Source organism: Mustela putorius, unplaced genomic scaffold (assembly GCF_011764305.1).
Source record: "Mustela putorius furo isolate JIRA1106 unplaced genomic scaffold, ASM1176430v1.1 tig00003834_pilon_pilon_pilon, whole genome shotgun sequence".
Taxonomy (NCBI): domain Eukaryota; kingdom Metazoa; phylum Chordata; class Mammalia; order Carnivora; family Mustelidae; genus Mustela; species Mustela putorius.
In genome coordinates this window covers 47,207,654-47,231,233 of record NW_025421987.1, presented here as the reverse complement: position 1 = coordinate 47,231,233, position 23,580 = coordinate 47,207,654, and the positions used below count along the sequence as shown (strand labels likewise).

General features: G+C 38.9%; 1 protein-coding gene across 3 annotated transcripts in view; it reads left to right on the top strand.

Annotated features, from left to right (window-relative positions):
- The first annotated feature begins 9,996 nt into the window (after positions 1-9,996).
- TFDP2 (transcription factor Dp-2) overlaps positions 9,997-23,580 on the top strand; it is a 174,407-nt gene continuing 160,823 nt past the window's right edge. For 2 of the 3 annotated variants that reach the window (XM_045088463.1, XM_004754491.3), the window contains exon 1: positions 9,997-10,312. The gene's annotated coding sequence lies outside the window, so the exon portion shown is untranslated. The remainder of the gene's footprint in view (positions 10,313-23,580) is intronic. The other variant, XM_045088461.1, reaches the window with a different exon arrangement.

Here is a 23,580-nt window from a genome sequence, read left to right as displayed (position 1 = left end):
ACTGGAAGTTCCTCAAAAGCAGAAACCATGTCCGTCACCTGGGTGGCTCAGTCAGTTAAGTGACTGCCTTCAGCTCAGGTCATGATCCTGGAGTCCCAGAATTGAGTTCCACATGGGGCTCCCAGCTCAGCATGGGGTCAGCTTCTCCCTCTGACCCTCCCCCATCTCCTGCTCTCTCTCATTCTCTCTCAAATAAATAAAATCTGAAAAAAAAAAAAAAAGCAGAAACCATGTCTACTTCCACAGAATCTAACTCTGTTCCTTCCTATTGATGGGGTGAATTTTTATTTTTTAAGTGCAACTTTTTTTGCATATATATTTTATCCTTGGTTCAAATACATTTGTTGATAGGGAGCAGCTTATATTTGTTGCAAGTAAAATGTGTTTTGTTGGATTAAGAAGGACAACAGCCGACCCTTGAACAACATGGGTATGAACTGTGCAGGTCCACTTATATGCAGATTTTTTCCGTAAATACATGTACTGTATTGTAAATATATTTTCCTTATGATCTTCTTAATAACATTTCCTTTTCTCTAGCTTAGTTTACTGTAAGAATACAGTGAATAATGCATATAACATACAAAACTGTGTGTTAATTGACTTTATATTATCAGTAAGGATTCTGGTCAACAATAGGCTATCAGTAGTTAAAATTTGGGGGAGTAAAAAATTACATATAGATCTTGGACTGCACAGGGGGTCGGCACTCCTAACCCCCATGTTCTTCAAGTGTCAGCCTGTGAAAGCTAGAATCCTCCTATTGTTTATTTTAAAATTCTTCATATGGTTATATATTTGCATATGTATTTATGTAGAGATACACATCTATAAATATACATAGTTACATCAACTTTCTAAGGTACAGTTGAAGCCTCTGCATTCACAGGTTTTGCATTTGAGTACAGACAGCTCAGAGATTAAATCTTAAGAACACCAAACCCTCTGATGTTAGAGGGAAATAACTTCAGAAACATTCCCTTCTTCAGAGGTCTTATACTGAGGACAAGTCTTTAATGAAAAATAATTTAACTCAGGAATTTGGCAAGAATTTTATTATTCTCTGAAGAGAAGACCCTGGAGTTCTTCAACTTGAAGTGATTCTAGAGTCATCCAGATATAGCCTACAAGGCTTGAATCTACCCCCAAAGTACTCTGAATCCTTTTGGGAAACCTAGATCATGTTTCTCGGTTAAAATTAAAATATACTTTGGACCTATGTGGTCCCAGAATCATCTTCTTGCCTCCCCACTACTGGGTCATCTGGTTCAAACCAGTCAAAATGGTAACCCCAAGGAAGTCAAGTAGGTGCTCCTTATTTGTTTTTAAGTTTTGGAGCCGCATAGTCATAAATATTTTGGGACCAGCACTGGTTCTAAGTTATTGGCTATATTGTCACCATATTCTCATGGGACCCTTGCCCTTAGAGTAATGCAGCAATGATCTTGGGAGTGGGAATATTAGAGACAGGAACCTGAAGAATCAGATATTCCTGAAATTCTTTGTATGCTATTTCTACTGCCTTTCCCCCCTTTATTATAAATTTGGTTTATTAAAATGGATATGTCTGTATAAATATCTATGCTATTTAGGAAATAAATAATTTGAGGTTTCCATTTAAATGAGCCATATCTTTACAAGAAACTTTCAAACTGTTCCAGAGTAGCTGTACCATTTTACATTCCAACCAGCAATGTGTGAGTGATCCAGTTTCTCCATATCCTCACCAGCATTTGATGTCACAATTTTTTATTTAGCTACTGTGATAGGTGTGAGGTTTTCTCCTTGTGGTTTTAATTTGCATTTCTCTAATTAATAATGATGTTTAACATCTTTCCAGGTGCTTTTTTGCCATCTGTTTGTCCTCTTCAGTGAAATGTCTATTCATGTCTTTTGTCCATTTAATAACTGGGGTGTTTGCTAAATGAGCCATATCCTTACATAAATATCTTTAAAAAATTTTTTTTAAATCAGTACGGTGACTTAAGAAATCATCAAATAGCATTTCTAAATCCTTCTAGGCAGAGTGTATACAGCACTTGAATGTGATTTTATAATGCACTGAGCAGAAGAGTTCTCACATTCCTTCTGACTCATTATGTAGTATAGTACTAATAATGTATAACAGCAAAAAGTTTCAAAGATACTTTTACCTAGAATGTTAAGTAGGGTGTACAAATACATATTTTGTCCATAGCTGTCATAATATTTGTAATCTCTTTAATTTAAAATAAGCTGACTTGTGTTTCAGAATGATTTTGTAGAGAATTAATTTGAAATTTTCCTATTTGTGCAAGACAATATATTTTCTAGTTAGTATGTATCAAATTTCATAATCTTATTTCTCTGATTTTCTTTACAAATTTCATAGTTTTATTAAATCATCATTTAGAACCTCATAAACCAATGTTGAGATCTGCAAATACAATCTGGGATGCATAGCAATAGAAATGTATATGTGAATTTTTCCCTTATCTTTTTTCTACTTTACTTTTGGATTTGTTTTTGAATTTTACCTGGAAATTCTTATTAATACAATTTCCTGTTTTGGTTTCTGCACATTTGAAGGTTACAGAGAAATTGGGGCACCTGCCTGGCCTAGTTGGTAGAGCATGCAACTCTTGAGCATGCAACTCTTGATCTCAGAGTTGTGAGTTTGAGCCCTACACTGGGTATAGAGATTACTTAAAAATAAAATCTTAAAAAAAAAAAAAAAAGAAGAAGGACACAGAAATAAACATAAGTTAACTACAAGATAAATTTGAGCTTAATATGGTTAGAGAAGAAAAGTTTCATGTAACCCTTCCTCTTTAGATCCTCTTAGGGTTATCATTCATATTGTACATTCTTGTACAAGGGAAATTAATAGAGAAGAGAGTTAATTCTTTGTGGTGGGAAAAGTGATATAATTTGTTGTGAAGGTGTACTGTATTTTTAAATACCTAGAAAGATTTTAAATAATGAGGGTAAATAATTTCAAATACTAACATGATAGAATTAACAGTTGTTAGAAATCCCTTCTGAAAATTAAAGTTATTTGGGAAACTACAATGAAACAGTAAATGATTTTTTCTGTAAATATTATGTTTTAAGGCCATTTTTATTTGGTGTTTCTCTGTTCATTGCTTTGGGTTTGCACACATGCACAGCAACATCTGGATGGTGAAGGATTCAGTAAGTCTGGATTCCATTCCCTGACTGTAGTGAGGCCCATGGTATCATTCCAAAGAAGGAAATTTGAAGAATGATAAACATTCACTTATTAGAAGGAAGAGAGGGGTTTTCTTTTAATTTTATTTTAGGCCAAAGTAGTATGAGTTTAGGGAGGATAAGGGCAGGGCATTATGGAGAAATGTGGAGCTGGCTTTTCTAAAATTTATAGGAATATTTTTAAAAGAATCTTGCAATTGTAGGAAAACATGGGGATGGTAAGGAGTAATAATGGATTTTTTTTTTTTGCTATTTAGAAAAAGAAACAACCCGTGAAGAGGTGGAGATCGTAGGGCGGAAACATTAGATTTGCTAATTTCCCTTCACCCTCACCCACCACTTGGGCAAGAACATTAACTCTTGGGTCCCAGGGAATTCTCATATCCTTTAATCCAGTCCATGAGGCTCCGGTCCTGTCTCTCCTAGAAATTCCAGTCTCTGTCAGCATTTCTGCCTCATCAGCAAACACTGTCAAGAACTGAGAAGAGTTTGAAATTTTACTTTACTTGGAAACTAGTAAATTAACCTCCCACAGTTCCATGGATATTGGCAGAAGATAGGAGACTCCTGAGTAAGAGATTAAGAACTTAATCTCTGTCCTTAAGGCATAGCAAACATCACAACCTTCATATTTGCATTGGTTTCCTTTGCTTCTCAACTCTTACAGGGAGCAGTCCAGGTTGATGCTGGGCACACAGTGAGTCTGCAATACAGCTGAGGAATCGCAAGCTTAGGAAACTTGAGTCTTTTGTAATGGGCTTTTGTAATCAGGTGCAAGTATACGTGTCCGATGCTTGCTCCAGAGGAAGTTATTTTATTATATTGGACAGTAAACAAAACTGCCCTCTGCTCTGGAGGGAGACACAATTTTGCAACAAAGTCCTCTGTCTCTGTTTGCAAGATAAGCAGAAATGAGAGAGCCACGTAAAACGGACTCTCAACAATAAATTCATTATCTTGATTATGGCAGTGGTTTCATGGATGTATACATATGCCCAAACTCACAAAATTTACTGTTTGCCCAGTTTATTGCATGTCAGTTTCACCTCAACACAATGGGAGGAAGAAAAGTCTCAAATATATTGTTGGGACCAGTAGCCTCAGTGCCACCAAAGTGCTTTTCAGAAAAGCAGAATTTAAAACCTCATTCCAGATCTTCTAAATCAGATTCTGTATTTTAATAAGATCCCCCAGTATTTAGTTTTTTAGCTTTTTATTTTGAAATAATTTTTAGACTTAACAAAAAAGTTGTGGAAATGGCACAGAGTTCCCCTCATCACTCAGCTTCCCCTAATTAACATCTTACATAACCATAATATAATCACCCAAACCAGGGAATTCACATTGATAGAAGAGGATTAATCTACAGACCTTAGTTGGATCTTGTCAATTTTCCAACTACTGTCCTTTTTCTGGCTCAGGATTTAATCAAGGACCCCACATTGCATTTATTTTCATGTCCCCTTAGTCTCCTCCAATCTGGCAGTTCCTCAGTCTTTTTTTCCTTGACATTTTCAGAGAGTACTGGCCGTTACTTTATAGAATGTCCCTCAATTTGGGATGGTCTGATATTTTCTTGTGATTAGGTTAAGGATCTGAATTTTTGTTATAGTGCTGCAGAAGTGATGTGGCCTTCTCAGTGCATTCTATCATGAAGACATATCTATATGTCTTCTTATTGATGATGTTAACCTTGATCAGGTTGATATATGTGGTATCTGCCAAGGTTTTCCATCATAAGGTTACTGTTTGCCCCTTTATAATTAATAAGCATCTCGTGAGGAGATAGTTTCAGACCAACGTAAATACCCTGTTTCCCATTGCACTTTCACTCACTAGTTTGAGCATCCATGGTTAGTTCTTGCTGGCAACCATCATTCCTGTACTATTTGCCTAATAATGGTGATTTTCTATTTACATTATTTCTTTACATTTATTAATTGAAATTCTATCATAAGGGAGAGGTGTCTCTTCTCTTCCATTTATTATTTATGTGTTTGTTATTTATATCCATATTGGTCATGTTTTGGTCCACTTCACATCCTCTTGGCCCACCTTTTTATTCCAGTTGTTACAGCAGTCACCTGCCCAGGTATAACCTGACATCACCTTGTATCACCCAGCTCCTGTTTTCTGGGCTGGGATTTCTCTGCCTCCCAACTTGGAACTGATTCAAATCTACTCTGTCATTGTCACCCATGGTCAAACCAGGAGATGCTAGAGACCAGACAACCTATGGTGCAACTTTTAAACAATGGGGATAAGAGCCAGTGTATAAACATGCTCCTCTGGGGCACCTGGGTGGCTCATTCTGTTAAGTGACTGCCTTCACTCAAGCCATGACCCCAGGGTCCTGGGATCCAGCCCTGCATCGCATTGCATCAGGTTCCCCGGCTCAGTGGGAAGCCTGGTTCTCCCACTCCCTCTGCTGTTCCCCCTGCCTGTACTCTATCGATTGCTCTCTGTCAAATAAATTTAAAAAAAAAATTTTTTTAAATGCCTTCTTCAGTTCCTTAAGTGGACAGTTTAAGTGTGTCCTCACAGCTCCTTGCAGTCTCCTGCTCCATCAAGCCTCAGTGGCCTCAAGCAGGTGATATCTCAGAAACATAACTTGGACTGGCTTTTCCTCCTTCATGTTTCAAGCCTCCCAGCGCATACTCCTGTTCCTTGGAATCATTTCCCAATGATTTTGTGCAGAATTTGTCTCGGGGGAGGGGGAGAGTGGGGAAGGACAAAAGCAAAGGGTTGTGTTATCACCAGTCATTAAGTATTTTGACTCTCACCACAGTACGTAACTAAAACCCTATGGAAAGTTTCACGTCTAAAAAGGAGAGGTGTACAAGAATATTCATTACGGCAGAATAGAAAAAAAAACTCCATAAGTCTATCAGAGAATGGATTATATAAACTTTGTTACATTTTGCATTCAGTGAAAATAAATGAATTACATCAAGACAGATGACTCAAACTAAATGAGCCAATAATAGTAATTTTCAGATGAGTAATAAAGTTTGACCAGATATATGTAGTTCAAAAACATGCAAAACTAAGCGATATATTGCTTGAAGTTAAATACATATGTGTTAAAATTGTCAAGAAAACCAAGAAGATTGTAATTCAGAATAGGGTTATTATAGGAAGGGTCAGGGAAAGGCTGAGTGTCGCACTGGAGAGGCTCACACAGAGCTCCATTGATGTTAATCGTCTTTTTCTCATGCTGGTACTTAAGGAGTTATCATTATTCCTTATACTTCACACTTGTGTTTTTAGAATGAATAAAATATCATAAGAAGATTTTAGGTTTGATATTAAGAAATTAGTTTTATTAAGGGTGACTATGAAATCCTTTCACTGGCCAAACCAAGTAAGTCATTCCAGAATGAGCTTAGGAGAAGGCTGTGCCCCTGGCGTGAGGAAATTTCAAAGCTTAGAGGACAGTCTCTGGAAGACAAGGCCTTGATTTAACACATTTTCCTTTTAAGTGGTTTTTCTTCTGTCAGTCACTGGATGATTAGGTGTGACAACAGGATGCTTAAAAAAAAAAAAAAGTTGAGGGTCGCCTGAGTGGCTCTCCTTTGGTTGAGCAACTAACTGCCTTTAGCTCAGGTCATGATTCCAGAGTCCTGGAATTGAGCCCCACATCAGGCTCCCTCCTCGGCAGGGAGTCTGCTTCTCCCTCTACCTACTGCCTCCCATGCTTGTGCTCTCTCTGTCAAATAGATAGATAGATAGATAGATAGATAGATAGATAGATAAACAAAACAAAAAAGAACCTGTTACTCAAAAGTGTGGTGTTTGGTGTGGAAGCACCAGCACCAGGTGGGAGCTGATTATAAATGCAGCCTCTACACCCCACCTCAGACCTACTGATTCAGAGTCAGAATTTTAATAAGATCTCAGAGTGGTTCCTGTGCACATGAAAGCTTGAGAGGCACTAGTCCAGAAGTCCTTTGGCTGGGCCTGCAGAAAGCAGGAGAGGAGGAAGCACATGCAAGTTCCTCCGGTTTAACTGTAGCAGATCTGAGTCTTCCATGGCCCTCTCTTTTTTGGCCCATATATTTATAAGTAGAGACTTTATTTATTTATGCTTCTCTCCTCTTTCCAGCTGTGCAAGGCTGTGGCTCATCCATTCAATAACAACTTACTGAGCTTCTCTTTAGCACTGAGGATACAGTAAGTGAATAGGATGGCATGGCTCAGAATATCAAGAAGTTTACAAGATACAGATACTAAATGAGTAATTAGAATCTGTTTAAAAGACACAGTTTAGGAGCACCTGGGTGGCTCAGTGGGTTAAGCCGCTGCCTTCGGCTCAGGTCATGATCTCAGGGTCCTGGGATCGAGCCCAACATGGGGCTCTCTGCTCAGCGGGGAGCCTGCTTCCCTCTCTTTCTACCTACTTGTGATCTCTCTTTGTCAAATAAATAAATAAAATCTTAAAAAAAAAAAAAGACACAGTTTAATGGGAAAAGAGCTGGAGATGGGGAGGCAGAGGAAGCTTTAGAGAAGAAAGTAATCTCAGAAGGCACATGTAGGTGAGATGTGGGTGCACTGGGGGATTATTCCAAGCACAAGGAATACCCATGAATGGAGTTCTTTGGACATTTATATGTGTATATCCCATGACTTGCACTGTTCTTGGCATACAATAAGTACTTAATAAGTGTTTGCAGAATCAGTGTGTGTTCTGTCATATCTCAGACAAATACTCTCTGGCATGGGAGATACTGGAAGCTTTCCTTTCCTTTCCAAAGGAAATAAGATCCCTTAATGGGGAAATGAGAAGGAAGAGAGCTGAGTGTTGTGCAAATTGCTAAATTGGAACTGTGAGTGGGAACGAAAAATTGATTTACATGAATTTTCCTCCCTGAAGCAACTTGACAATTTATTCTGTTCTGGAGAATTTTCAGTTTTTGGCTTTAAAACCAAGCTGTTCCTTATTCTGAATTTCTTGGCCTGCTGCGAAACTAGCATTTAGTGTCTTTTACAGCATACCCTGATTAGGTCATGGAAATTCACAGCTAGATCAAACCAGTATATGGAAAATTTGAAACTTTCACTGCCCATTTTACTTCACGGTGTTGGAAGGTGTTATGAAACATTGACTTTTAAATCCATTTTTTCAAAAGCAGTATTATCTAATCATAATTGCGATCATTCATTGAACACTTACTATATGTATATTACAGAGCAAAATCCTCATATTAACTCTGCAAGAGAGTAAGTTGAGCCATATGAATATTGCCAAATATTAGCAATTTACATGGTTCAACTTAATTTTGTCTTCAGACTCCCATCTTTGAAACTTGGTAAAGAGGTTAGAGAGTCACTGACAGCCATAGCCCTCCTCCAAAATTAAGCATGGAGTTTTTTTTTTTTTATAGATAAGGAGATCCTGAGAGAGTTACGGCTACTTAATAACAACTATCCGTCTTACCCAGATTAGTGCAAGTGCTCTGTGTGTCTGTCATGGTTGTTTACACATTGTACTGAAGTGGTTTACAATCCATTTCTCCTGCTAGACTTGAGAGTGGAGGTGTTGTTTTTGTCTTTTTTTTTTTTTTTCTGTCTTGCTCATTTTTGTTTCATTGTGCCTAGAATGAAAAGAATTCGTTAACTTGAAACCTTAACAAAATTTCTGTGGAAACTTAATAAATACCATTGATTTGTTACTGGAAAAAGCATGGTAATCACTCCACTGGGGCTTTTGCATTTTAGAATCAGTCCAAAGAATACTGCATTTGGCGTTCTTGAACTCCTAGGAGTTTATCTATGTACAATTATGCAGAAATTGTCTCTCCACCCCACCCCGGAGAAAAGTCCAAAGGTGCTCTCTCACCTCCTTCACTTCCTTTTGATATTTCCTTAAATGGCATCTTTTTTGTCGCCTTCCCTAAGCACCCTATTTAATACAAGCCATCCCTCAAAGATCTTTTCTGCTCATCCCCCTCCCCCCATAGCACCTGTCATGTGATAGTTTGCATTTTGCTTACTTCTTTTGCACATTTTCTTTTCCACTCCCTAGAATGTAAGCTCATACGTGATTTTTCACATAGGCACTGAAGAGACAAAATGTTTTAATTTTGAACAAAATGGATAGGTATTTGGGGGCGTGGGCCGCAATTTTCTCTTCAGTTCCAAATGACACGGTGACCTGGCCTGGTTTGGATCTTATTTGCCTGAGTATTGAAGAACCACATCTCCAGTGGTCTCTAACCCATTTTCCGGATAGTTAACTGCGGGGTGGCCCACACGTGGCCCCAAAGTCACTTGTCCCCACGTTCCTCCCCGCTGCTCCCCGGGGGCGACCCATCAAAGGCCTGGGGACCCAGATACAACCGCCTTAGTTCCTTTTCTCCCAAGAGAGATGGGGTCTTCCTACTTCGGTTCTGGGGGATGGGGTTGGATGGAAAAGTGAAGATTCGGACCCGAGCCCGGGGTAAGGGATGGGGAATGGGCGTGTCTATAAATTTTAGGCCTCAGGCCTGCGGCCCGCACCGCAGGCAGCTGGAAAGCGGACGGCTCCGGTCACCGCGAGGTACCCACTGGGAAGCTCCCGCAAGCCACTGGAGACCCGGGCTGAGCGCTTCAGGTCCCGCCCCTTCACCTCGCCGCCCCCTCCTCTCTTTGGTAGGCCTGGGGGCGGGGTTTGTTTACTCCTTGCACGCACCGCCGACCTGGCCAATCCGTGGGGTGCGGCGCCTTACGTCACGCATACCGAGAGCCAATCGGAGCTCACCGTGCTGCTCCGCCGCCAAAGCTTGCGCGGGGGAAGCGGGGCCGCGGCTGGGTTGGGTGAGGGCGGACGAGGCAGTCTGTGAGACGGCCTGCAGCCGCCGCTGCTTCTCGGCACGCGGGCGCGCTCTGACCCTTCCTTTTTGGGCTGCCTCGCCGGCGCATGCACGGTCGGCGTCCCCGGGCCTCGAACTCCAGGGCCTCGCCAGGCAGGCCGCGGATCGCCCACCCCTTCCCCTAGTGTGAATCCGCCGGGACCCGGCCGCCGCCAAGCGCGGGCGCCACAGGAGCGGCGGCGCCAAAGCCGCGCCCCAGGCTCGGAAGAACCGCCCTGAGTGGCAGCCTCGTCCTCTGCAGCCGAGCGGCGGTAAGGTCCGGGGCGAGGGCGCGGGGCCGCTGGTCGAGGGCCTCTGGACCCGGCCCCTCGTGTTCCCGGGCAGGTTTCCCTCCCTGCGCGTTGGGGCCCCCTCGGTACCGCTGGTCCCATCTGTTTGTTCCCACGCGTTCGCGCAGGCCTGGCCGAGTAACCCCTGAGTGTCGGGGGAGCGGGGGGGAGTCGGAAACCCGAGAGCCCCCCCCCCCAGCACATTGGGAGGAGGCTCGGTCCCCGTGTCACGCCTCGTGGGAGAGAGGGAGTGCTGCTCTCTACTTTCTCGGTCTGTTCAGGTCTTCAGGGCACAGCGATGGCTTCTGAGGCTGGCTTTCTGACTTTTCCGCCGTTCATGACTCACACGCCTCCATCTGTCTTTACCAGGTGTACTTCAGAGTTAACAGGGCGTTCTGCGCTTCCGAGAATCTTACATCCCGCAGAAGGGAACTTTTCCCTAAAGTAGAGGATCGCTTTTGGGGCCCACACTCCCTTGAGAGATTCCAGAGCTAAGATGCCTCTCCACAGAGAAGTGTAAAGGTTTTGTAGGCTCTTTCCGAAACACACTTCAGCTAAGTGGATGAGCGCTCAGCCTCTAGTACCAGCTTGTGTTACCTTGGATTGTGTGGTCTCGGGTCTTAATCTGTAAAATAGTAACTGCCTGTTCCAGGTATTTCGAGGAGCAAATGGACCAGTCTGTGGAACGCATTTGGAACCTCGCTCACCGCATATTAAGTGCTCTGCATGAGTTAGGCATTTTTATTATAGTCAGCCGTGAATGCCGGTTCAGAAAAGTGCCCTGCATTGTTGTTTCTCTTTTTCTGAAACAGTTAACAGGCTCATCCTTTTTCATATTTACTCTCGATGCTCCCTTTGAGCCTTTGATACGTTTCTCTTCCTCGTTCTATCTCAGAGGGCTCAGACTCCCTGTCCCACTTATGTGCTCTCTTTTTAGTAAGTCAGTAGCTCATTCTCTTCCTTCCCCTTTTCCCCTAAATCTTAGTTTTATATATTTTCATTTGACTTCTATAGCCTAATTTTTTTCTGGGCCACTCTTCTCTTCTCGTAATGGTTTGAAATTATCTTCACCTAGTAAATATAAAGTTATTCATCTGTTCTCTTTACACTGTAGTCCTGACCCAATCTGTGTTCAAAATGAAATATAAAATAATTTAGTTGATCTGACATTGCATGTTGCTTTCTCATTTCCTTGGTTAGCATATAATTTAGCTAAAGCTTTATCTCTATCCTGTTACTATAATCAGTCTTTAATAGTAGTGCCTATTCTCACATAACACCAGGAGGAAAAATCAAATGTGTAGACCTGGGATTCTATCACCCTTGTGTACTGGCTCTGAATGCTTTTGTTATTTATTAGAACATCTTGTGCCTGGAACTGGAGTCTAGTCTACTGGCAGACATGGTGTCTCTAGCTCTGTTCTGGCTGTACAGTTGCAGTTTCAGCAGTGTGGCACCTATATTTAATAAAGCCCCAACACTTACCAAACTTTGTTTTGAGTTCTCTTTATTTCTAGTTGTTTAAGAGGGAAAGCAGAATTTTCAAGTGTGTAATACTTCATATTCTGCGGTCACATAACTTTTTCCCCAACTCTTGTTAAGTGTGTAGTCCGACTGGCACTTTCAGGTTTTCCCCTTGCAGCCAAAAATCTTATCTGTCTGAGCTGAGTTGCTCTCAATACAACTTGAAATTGGATGTACAGATGTTTATGCTTAATGGGAGAAGCATTTGTGGATGAGAATTATACACTAAAAGATACCCTAAAGGATTCAAATATTGTTTTTTAGAATTAGGTATTGAAATGTGAAAGTACTTTTGCTTTTTTAAAATTTTTTTTTCTTAATGATAGAAAGACTGGGTTTGTTTTCTTGCTGTTGATAATTTATGTTTTATAAAAAATGCATGATCTTCACATTGCACCACAGCATTTTAAAGCCCTTTTAGATATTTGAGAGGTTTAGAACACGATGAGGAGACAGACTAAGCAAAAATTAAATTCATAGTAAAGGTAGTAAATGAGAACCTAAGTATTCTGACTTCTAGTCTATTGTTTGTCTGTCAATCTTAACAGTTAACCCAGAACAAAGGGTAAGAAGGGAGAGTTTAAAATGAAGTTTTAAAAGCAGAGCAGGGAAATTCTTAATATGGGTATTATACTAGATGTTGAGTAGTACAGTACATCAGCATCTCATTTTTAAACTTGAGTATGTTTCTTTTGAAGGTTAAATAATAAGCCATACTATCTAGGAATTTACTCACAGTATACGTCAATTGGCAAATTTTACTTCACTTTTTTTCTTTATCATCATATTTTAGACTTACTGCAAAATGTATCATAATGGATCTCAGGAGGAACTAGAAAGCATAGAGTTGAGTTTTTTAAGTCATAGAAGTATAAGTTGTAATAAATTTAAAAGATTATTATATATACTTGCCTTTTCATATTTAAATCCTTTCCATTTTGATCTGAGACATCTTACTGTAGGGGTGGGGCATGAATGGATTTAAAAGTAGATTTCTGAATTCTTGGAACAGGATGCAAAATTATATGCATTTGTGTATTTTTTTCTGGAGAGAAGATTCGGAGTTATCTAGTTTCTGAGGCATAGGTATTTGGACATATGGTGTTTGGGTATGTGATTTCCTTTGCTGAACCAGAAATTCCATCGTCACTAGTTCTTGTTCTGTCTTTTCCATAAGCAGGTTTTCAGATTTTTTAAGATACTTATTGTATTCCATTAATTCTTCTCTAGACAAAATATTCTCCATCTTTAACCTCTTCTGATGATTTTATTGTTTTGCTTTGAGGGTCTTTCCATTACTGATGGCTTATATGTGCATTTTTTTCAGTTCATCCATACTTTTCTTAAAATGTGGTACCCACAGATATTAACCAGTAGAGAAGACCATAAGTAACCTCTCTGATTTTAAAACATGTACTTTAAGAAAAGATTTGCTTCTTTGGCAACCATATTGCCCTGTTAATTCATAATAATGTCCTGGCTAAGAAGACAGACTCTGGAGCTAGCCTGCCTGGGTTTAAATCCTAGCTCTATAGCTTATCAGCTGGGTGACCTTGGGTAAATTATGTAAACATTTTTTTGGCTGCAGTTTTCTCATCTGTAAATTTTTTTTTTAATTTACTGCATTTTAAAAAAAGGTTTTATTTATTTATTTGGCAGAGAGAGAGCATAGCAGGGGGAGTTGCAGGGAGAGGGAGAAGCAGGCTCACAGAGCAGGGAGCCCAGGGCGCCACTCGATCCCAGGATCCCAAGATCATGACCTGAGCTGAAGGCAGACACTTAACAACTGAGCCACCCAGGGCCCCTCCTAAAACGGGGTTTATAGTAGTACCTGTCTCATAGGATTGTAATTGAACATATTATGTAAAGCATTTAGAATGGCCCCTGGCATTTAAGTGCTGCATACATTACCCATTATTACTGATTTTGTAGTCAACTAAAATTCTTGAGTTGTTTGTCTGTGTTCTCCCAGTTCTTTAATAGGATTTTTTTGGGGGGTAGAACTTTATATTTATCCATGTTAAATTTTATCTTGTCAGATTGGTTCCATTCTGTTGAGTTTAAAAAAAAAAAAAAACTGATTTGGTCATATGATAAATATGGGCTTATTTTTTTAACCATAGATTTGATAAACTATACGTTTGATAATGCTGACATTGCCTTCATGCATATCTTACTAAAATGTTGACTAGGCAGGGCTAAGAACAGAGGTTGGCTCTGCTAGAGACCTCTTTTAAGGTTGATTAGAAAAACTCAATTCTTTGGCTCATATTGTTCAGACAGTTAGAAATCCCGCTAAGTTAGCATTATTCACCTCAAATATTTCCAATTTTTCACAAGAAATATACAAGAAATTTTAACAATTGCCTTCCTAAAAGTTGGGTAACTTTATGTACTTCATTTAAAAAAAAAATCCTACCAGATGATTTTATATACTACTAAAAAATCCTATCAGTTCAGTAACTGTCAGGAAAAGAGCCAGTTCTCTATCATTATATGTCCCTAATTAACACTACATTGGACAGTATAAATATACAGTAATGTGTGTTGGTTACTACCTTTTCTATGTTCACAGACTTAAAACTCAGTAATGATTCTAGAATCCTGGCTAGAGTTACATTAAACTTCAAGAAGGTTGACAGGAGGGGCGCCTGGGTGGCTCAGGGGGTTAAGCCTCTGTCTTCGGCTCAGGTCATGATCTCAGGATCCTGGGATAGGGCTCTGTGTTCAGCAGGGAGCCTGCTTCCCCCCCCCCCCTGCCTACTTGTGATCCCCCTCTCTCTGTCAAATAAATAAATAAAATCTAAAGAAAAAAGGTTGACAGAATCTTCTGTCTCTTTTTTTTTTCTTACATATATCCTGTCTTTAGCCTTATGGCAACCTCTTCTGCCTGCCATAGTTTCTGAACAGTTGCCAGCAGCTATGTGGAAATTCCATCTGGAGCTGCATACCTTGTTGAAGGTTTGCTTGGAACAGTTAGGAATTCTCTCTAATCTTTTCATTTATGTTGAGCTTTGGTTTTCATTAATTCATTGATTAAATTTATTAAATGCCCTTTTACACAGAATACCAGTGTTTGTTTCACCCCATGTGATCTGAGAGAATTTTCTTAATAGAGATGCCTAAAGCAAAAAGGTAATCCTCATCTGTGTCTCTCTGTTCCTACTGTTAACATAGTCTGGGCCTGCCTCCATTCTTCTCTCCCCTGCAGTAATGGCTTCCCGTTGACCTACCCTCTAATCTTTTTCTGTTTTTAATGCTTAAGCATTACAGCCAGAGTCATCTTTGCTTTTTAAATCTATGGATTTCTTTAAAATCTTTTCTTCCCCATTGGAATAATCTGTAATGATTTAATTAGATTTTTAATTTTCAGTACTTTCCATCTCCCTTAGTTTTTCTGTTAACTGTCCTTTTAAATTCAAACCCCTTACCACCTCACCCCTTTAACCTTCCTCATTCTTAGGGATAATAGGAACCATCAGTCAGATAAGCATGGAGAGACAGTGCCTCCCACCAGCTGGTCTTGGAGTGAGTCACTCTGTAGATGGATACTGGAGTGCTTACTATGTTATAGGCACTCTGTGAGGCACAGAGTTGACAAAGGAACATTACATAACTTTAGCCCTTCAAAAATTCTAAGTGCAGGGACGGGTGCCTGGGTGGCTCAGTCAGTTAAGCGTCCCATTCTTGATTTTGACTCAGGTCGTGATCTCAGGGTTGTAATATCCAACCCCTGCCGAGTTCAGTCTGTGCTCCACTCTCTCTCTCTCTCTGCTGGGCATGGAGCCTGTTTAAGATTTTCTCTCTCCCTCGGCCCCTCCCCCCACCCCAACCCTGCTTAAGCTTTCTTTTGCTCTGGGGGTTGGGGGGGAACCTAGTGCAGGGAAAGATAGAATAGAGGAAACGATTTGGAGAATGAAAAATCTTTTTTTTTTTTAAACACTCAAAAACACAATAATTTTTAACAGATTTTGTGTTACTTAAAAAAAGAGCTAAGTATGTTATTACTGAAGAATGAGTTTGTTAAGGGGACCACTTCAGTCCTAGTTAAGTAAAATCAAATTGTAAAATAGCAAACCTATAAATGTGGGAAATAGTACATATTTCAAAACTGCCAACATAAAATGTTTAATCGAAACTAGTTGCCGAAGGGGGCTGGGAGCCTGGGCAGAAAGCTGTGAAACTGGGAGTAGGAGATACAGGCCTCTAGTTAAGGAATGAGTTAAATCATGGGGATGAAGGTACAGCAGAGACATTATGGTCAGTGGAAGTGTAATAGTGTCGTATGGTGACAGATGGTAGCTGCACTTGTGGTGAGCATAGCATAACGTATAGAGATGTTGAGTCACGATGTTATATACCTGAAACTAATCTAGTATTGTGTCAACTATACTTCAATAAAAAGGTAAATAAAAGTGAAAATTAACAATAAATAAAAACATAAAAGTAGTTATGTAAACCTATTCCCACTTTCTCAAAGGCTCCATCATTTGAAGCATACAATGAGGTGCTGCCTTCAGAAAAACCAAAAAACCAAAATACCGGAGGCACTAACTTCTCTTTTACAGTTCACAAGAGAGTGGACACTTAAAAATCAATTTGTTAAGTTTTTCTTCACAGCATCCTTGAAATTGTGATGGTAATATAAAACTACCTGTAAAAGAAAAGGATTTATTAAATGCTGTTCAAAGGAGAGAAAGGTGGTGGTGATAAGCAGTTTCGCTCAGAACACATACAACTAAGAAATGGTGGTCAATAAAGTGACTTTTAGGTTAGTAAGTATTTGGAAAACCTGTCAGATAAGTAATTCTGCACTAATTAATATTTTTAAGCTATAATATCTTGATAAGTAGAAAATTTTGTGAGCATAATGATTATGTATTTTTTTTTTTTTAAGATTTTATTTATTTATTTGTCAGAGAGAGAGGAGCGAGAGTGAGCACAAGCAGACAGAGTGGTAAGCAGAGGCAGAGGGAGAAGCAGGCTCCCGGCTGAGCAAGGAGCCCGATGCGGGACTCGATCCCGGGACGCTGGGATCATGACCTGAGCTGAAGGCAGCCGCTTAACCAGCTGAGCCACCCAGGCGTCCCTGATTATGTATTTTTAAGTTGGACAAATCAGTATTTACAGGCAACAGAATGTATTACCTGTGCAGTCATCGCAAGAAACATAAACTGAAAATCAGCATGAAAAATAAGATCATTATGTATGAAAAGCAGTAAAATATTTACTAATGTTAACATTCTGACTAAACTTGCCATTAAATTCATACTATTCCAGACATACTATATCACAGTTATTGTAAAAATAGCTACTAAAGTATTCTCTCTTCCTGAATCGAATTATTTTCTTTTATTGTTATTGTATCAGATCCAGTGGTAATCTTGGGATAATCAGGACTGTTAGATACTACAATTCTAAGGAAGATCTGTTTTGAGTTACTAGTTTTGTAGATGAGTTGAAGTTGGGAAAGAGTTCAAAACAATTGAATTTCCTCTTTTGACATTAAGTGATAAGTTTCAAGAAACTGAAATGCTAAGCAAAGACATATGAAATTAATATTAAGTAAATGACTTTTTAGGAAGGGGTCACTACAACAAAACACTTCTTTCTCATAACAAAGAAATTCCGAGAGATGTAAGAGAGAACTAGTAAAGAAAATAAGAGATCTTATTGATATAAGTAGCTCATTGAAAAAATGGAATCCTGTTTATAAGACCATTCCTCCATAATCTGCAAAATGTAAAAGATCGCAATGTATTTTCTAGGATTAAGTAAGAAGATAAAATCCACGGTCTGAATATTTTGTATTCATTATGAATTTATAATGGCTTACTTTACCCAGCACCTACTATGTGATAAGGATCTCACTTAATTCTCCCCCAAAGTGTAGGATGTATGTTTAATGCCTTTTATTTTACAGATGAGGACACAAGTTACTTTACTGGGATCAGAAAGGCAGTAATGGCAGAGCTAGGGCTGAAACATGAATCTATATGACTCTAGTGCTAGTCAGTTCACTATATTGCCTTACTAAAATACTGTCCTGGGACTTGAACATTCATCTTAGAACCCAACGGTCTTTATGGCTTCTTCCTTATTGATCTTTCCAGTAGAGTTTCTGTTTTTCTGGAGTGTTGTGAATTCATCCAAATATAAGTGAGTGAGTAATTTGAAAATTAGCCATTGTTTTTGACTGATAATCCTTTCACTGCATCACTGTTTACTAATTTAAAAAATAGTTTCTGTGTAATGTATGTGCTATCTTACATTCAGCTGTATTTCAGTTAATTGGTTAATCATGATTATGAACTGTGTGAATCTATTATACTGATGGGTTTGCTGCAAATGAAAATGAGTACATACTTAGATAAGGCATTAACCTAACTTCTTTGTTACATGAATAATTTTATGTTATTTTAAGGTCTATATTATGTGTCACATGTCCTTTTGAATTGTTCAAAAATTAAATACATGTAGCCTAAAAGAAAAATGAATTTAATGAAACGATGTAAAGTCTTGATGTTGGGATGAGAGAAAAGAAAAAGGCTAAAAGTATTTCCAGAAAGTAAGAAGAATAAAAATATAATTGCAGATAACAGTGGCAGTGTTTATTGTTAGTCACAGAGCAGGAGTACGATGTATTTCACAGTCACAGATGCAGTGGCCAGTTCAGTTTATGTGTGGGAAATTGAATAGGTAACAAGAAAGTAAGTGTATTTATTTATTTATTTATTTAAAAAGATTATTTATTTATTTATTTGACAGAGAGAGATCACAAGTAGGCAGAGAGGCAGGCAGAGAGAGAGAGAGGGAAGCGGGCTCCCTGCTGAGCAGAGAGCCCGATGCGGGACTCGATCCCAGGACCCTGAGATCATGACCTGAGCCGAAGGCAGCGGCTTAACCAACTGAGCCATCCAGGCATCCCAGTAAGTGTATTTAAAAGTAAGATTGATGGTGCATATCTTCATCAAAGTAGAATATTTAGCACAGAATGATTTTTTTTTTCCTCTTCGCCTTTAACTCTAGGCATATAATGAAGCATTCGATCAAACTGCTGAAGGGAACTCAGACTGGCTATCTGTGTTATCTTAATATTGAAACTCTCTGACTTATTTAGTACTTATTCCTGTTTCTGTAAAACTCACTCCAGTATTTCACTCTGGAAGGAATCAGTTTGACTCAGATTGGCCTTCAAAGAAAACAGAAAACTATTACATCAATTTGATTTACTTTTACGTAAAACTTCTCTGATTATTTTTTTTATCATCTTAACTACTTCAAGGGTAGAATAATAATCCTCAGCCTATCATCTAGATATTTATTAGGCTTCCTAGAACAATAGGCAGAATATGAAGCAGTTTTTGTATTGTGGCTAAAGCAGTTTTGATGAATTTTACATAGTTAATATACATCTATTTTAAGTAACCAGTCTGTGTTTGGTATTATTTCTATGTCCAGGATTGGAAGTTCTCACAGTTTATGTTTTCTAGTGGTTCCTGTGTGTGAATCTTACTGTATCCAATATTCCTTATTAAGATACTTCCTATTTTATCTATTCTTTGTCTTAAGAGTGTGCTCCAGGAGATCAGGTAGGTAAGGATAAGGAAATAAAGTAGGCCAGTTGTGCTTTCTGGATTCTTCTGGGCTTAGGGTCGCAGGTTTGTCTTTTTGGCTTCTTGTATTAATATTTGGCTATTATCAATTTAAAATTTTTCTTTTCTTTTTTTTTTTTTTAAGATTTTATTTATTTATGTGACAGAGAGAGAGAGACAGCAAGAGAGGGAACACAAGCAGGGGAGTGAGAGAGGGTGAAGCAGGCTTGCGGCAGAGTAGGGAGGGAGTCCAGTGGGGGGCTCAATCCCAGGACCTGGGGATAATGATTGGAGCTGAAGGCAGCTGCCTAATGACTGAAACACCCAGGTGCCCCAATTTTAAAATTTTTTAAGAGAAAGATTCTCTTCATATTTTTAGTCCCATTCTCCAGAGTTAAACTCTTGGTTTTGTTTTTTTTTTTAAACTGCACTTTTTATTGAAAAGTGGTAGATTTTTAAAATTGCACAGATTTTCACTAACTAAATAACAGCTGTGTAACCAGCACCCTAGATCCAGAAACAGACCATTACCAGTACCATAGAATCCCTTTGCAGTCATGAATGCTTCTAGAGAACTACCCTAACTTCTAAGAGCACGGATTGGTAAATAACCATAACCACATCTACTTTTAGTCCTTTTGATTGTTATCACTTTTTAATGTAATTTAATTTATTTATTTGATAGAGATCATAAGTAGGCAGAGAGGCAGGCAGAGAGAGAGGAGGAAGCAGGCTCCCTGCTGAGCAGAGAGCCTGATGCGGGGCTCCATCTCAGGACCCTGGGATCATGACCTGAGCCAAAGGCAGAGGCTTTAACCCACTGAGCCACCCAGGCGCCCCTGATGGTTATCACTCTTAATGGTATAATTATTGCTCTGTTTCTTTAAAAAAAAAAAACTTTTTATTTTGAACTAATTTTAGAACTATAGGAAAGTTGTAAAAGTTGTAGAGAGAGTTTAATTATGTCCCTCAGCCCATTTCCCCTAATGTTAACATTTTATATAATTGTAGTATAATTATTAAGAGTAAGAAACTAACATTGGTATGATATTGTTAGCCAAACTACAGACCATATTTGAATTTCATCAGCTTTTTCACTAATGACATTTCCTGGTCCAAGATCCTGTGCAGGTTCCCATATTGCATTTTTTTTATTTTTTATTGAGCCACAGTACAAAGTTTATTGAGTGATAGTACAAAGCTCCCGAAGATGGAGGGGACCCAAGAGAGTTGCCACCCACATTGCATTTAGTTGTTACTTCTATTTAGTCTTCTCTTTTGCCTAACAGTCTTCAGTTTTTCTTTGTTGCATGACTTTGACACTTTTGAAGAGTACTGATTATGTATTTTTCAGAATGTCCTCTATTAGGGTTTGTCCATTGTTATCTCATAGAAGTGCAGTTATGCATTTTTGATAAAAAATACCACAAAGAATAATGTGTCTTTCTTTCACAGAACATCATAACAAAGGGTTAATCATGTCAATATATTTTATCATTAGTGATGTTTACTTGGCCACTTGGTTAAGTTGATGGATGCCTGGCTTCATTTTTTTACATCCAGATCTTTAATCCTTAGGAATTTATTCTGGCATATGGAGTGAGATATGGCTCTAATTTTATCTTTTTCAAAATGGCTACCTAGCACTTTTTATTAAAAAGTTCATCTTTTTAACTGGTACAGAAAAGCATTTGAGGGAATCCAGCACTCTTTTTTGACAAAAACACTCGACAAACTAAGAACAGAACAAAGCTATCTCGACATAATAAAGGCCATATATGGAAAGCCCACAGCTAACATCATACTCTGTGGTGAAAGACTAAAAGCTTTTCTTCTAGAGGCACCTGGTGGCTCAGTCAGTTGGACGTCAGACTCTTGATTTCGGCTTGGGTTGTGATCTCGGGGTCATGGAATTGAGCCCTACGTGGGGCTCTGTGCTAGGCAGGGAGTCTGCCTGGGATTCTTTCCCTCTGCCTGTGCAGTGTATGTGCCCTCTGTCTGTTTCTCTCTCTCTTTCAAATAAATCTTAAATAAAAATTTTTCTTTTAAGTTCAGAAATAAGACAGGGATATCTGCATTTACCACTTCTGTTTAACATAGTACTGGAATTTCTAGCTAGAGCAATTAGGCAAGAGAAAGAAATAAAAGACATCTAAATTGGAAAAAAGAAGCAAAATGGCCTCTAATTAGACAATAAGATCTTATATGTAGAAAATCCTAAAGATTTTGTATACAAAAACCTGTTAAAACTGATAAGTTCAGCAGAGTTGCAGGATAAAAAATCAAAAATCAGTTGCATTTCTGTACACTTACACAGTGAACAATTTTAAAGGAAATTAAGAAGATTCCATTTAGGATAGCTTGAAAAAGAACGAGATACTTGGTACACTACTACACTGAAAGGTACAAAACATTGCTGAAAGAAATTAAAGAAGACACAAATGGACAACCTGGTCATGGATTGGAAAACTTAATATTGTTAAAAGACACAAAATGATGTACAGATTCAATGCAATCCTTATCAAAATCCCAGTGATGTTTTTTATGGAAATAGAAAAATCCATCCTCAAATTCATATAGAATCTCAAGGGAACCTAAGTAGCCAAAACAATTTTGAAAGAGAACAGAGCTATAGGACTCACCCTTCTCAGTTTCAGTACTTATTGCAAAGCTTCAGTAATCAGACAGTTAATCAATGGAATATAATGGTCCAGAGTAAACCCTTGCATATATGGGCAGTTGATTTTCAACAAGGGTGTCAAGACCCTTTCATGGGGAAGTGGCAGCCTTTTCAACAAATGATGTTGGGGAAACTGGATATCCACATGAAAACGAATGAATATGGACCTTTCTTTCTACCATACATAAAAATTAACTCAAGATGAATCAGTTTAAGAGTAAAACTACACAACTCTTAGAAGAAAAAGTAAGGAAGAAACTTCATGACATTGAATTTGATAAAGATTTCTTGGACCGGGGCACCAAGGCGGTACTGTATTTGTTCAAGCGTCAATTCTTGATTTTGGTTCAGGTCATGATCTCAGGGTTTTGAGATTGAGTCCCACATGGGGCTCTGCACTCAGTGTGGAGTCAGCTTGAGATTTCTTTCTCCCTCTCTCTCTGCCCCTCCTGCTCTCTCTCTCTTAAATAAATAAATAAATATTTTAAAAAAAGATTTCTTGAACCTGATATCAAAAGCATAAGTGCCAAAAGTAAAAATAGGTAAATTGGACTACATCAGAATTTAAAACTTCTCTGCATCAAAAGACACCATCAACAGAGTGAAAAGACAACCTGTGGAATGGGAGATTTGTAAATCATATATCTCTTAAGGAGTTAATTCTAGAGTATATAAAGAAATTCTTCCAAAAAACAACTAACCAACCTGATTGAAAAATGGAAAAGGACTCGAGTAGACATTTCTCCAAAGAAGATATACAAATGGCAAACCAGCATATGAAAACATGCTCAAAGCACTAATTACTAGGAAAATGCAAATCAAAATCACAAGAGATAATCACCTCACATTTTTTAGGATGGCACCTATAAAAAAAAAAAGAGAGAGAGAGAGAAAAATAGTGTTGGCAAGAATGTGGAGAAATTGGAACACTGTGTTGGTGGGAACATGAAATGGAACAGCAGCTACCATGGAGAACAGTTTGGAAGTTCCTCAGAAAATTAAGAATGGAATTACCATATGTTTCAGCAATTCCATTTCTGGGTATATACTTTAAAAAAAAAGTGGAGTTTTGGGGTGCCTGGGTGGCTCAGTTAAGCATCTGACCTTTGGTTTTGGTTCAGGTTATGATCTTAGGGTCATGAGATTGAGCCCTCCCTGCATCACGCTCTGCACTCAACACAGAGTCTGCTTGAGATTTTCTCTCTCTCTGTCCCTCCCTCCGCTCATATACATGTACACACAGACTCTTTCTCTCAAATAAAATCTTTTAAAAGAAGTAGAATTTTGGGCGCCTGGGTGGCTCAGTGGGTTAAGCCGCTGCCTTCGGCTCAGGTCATGATCTCAGGGTCCTGGGATCGAGCCCCACATCAGGCTTTCTGCTCAGCAGGGAGCCTGCTTCCCTTCCTCTCTCTCTGCCTGCCTCTCTGCCTACTTGTGATCTCTGTCTCTCA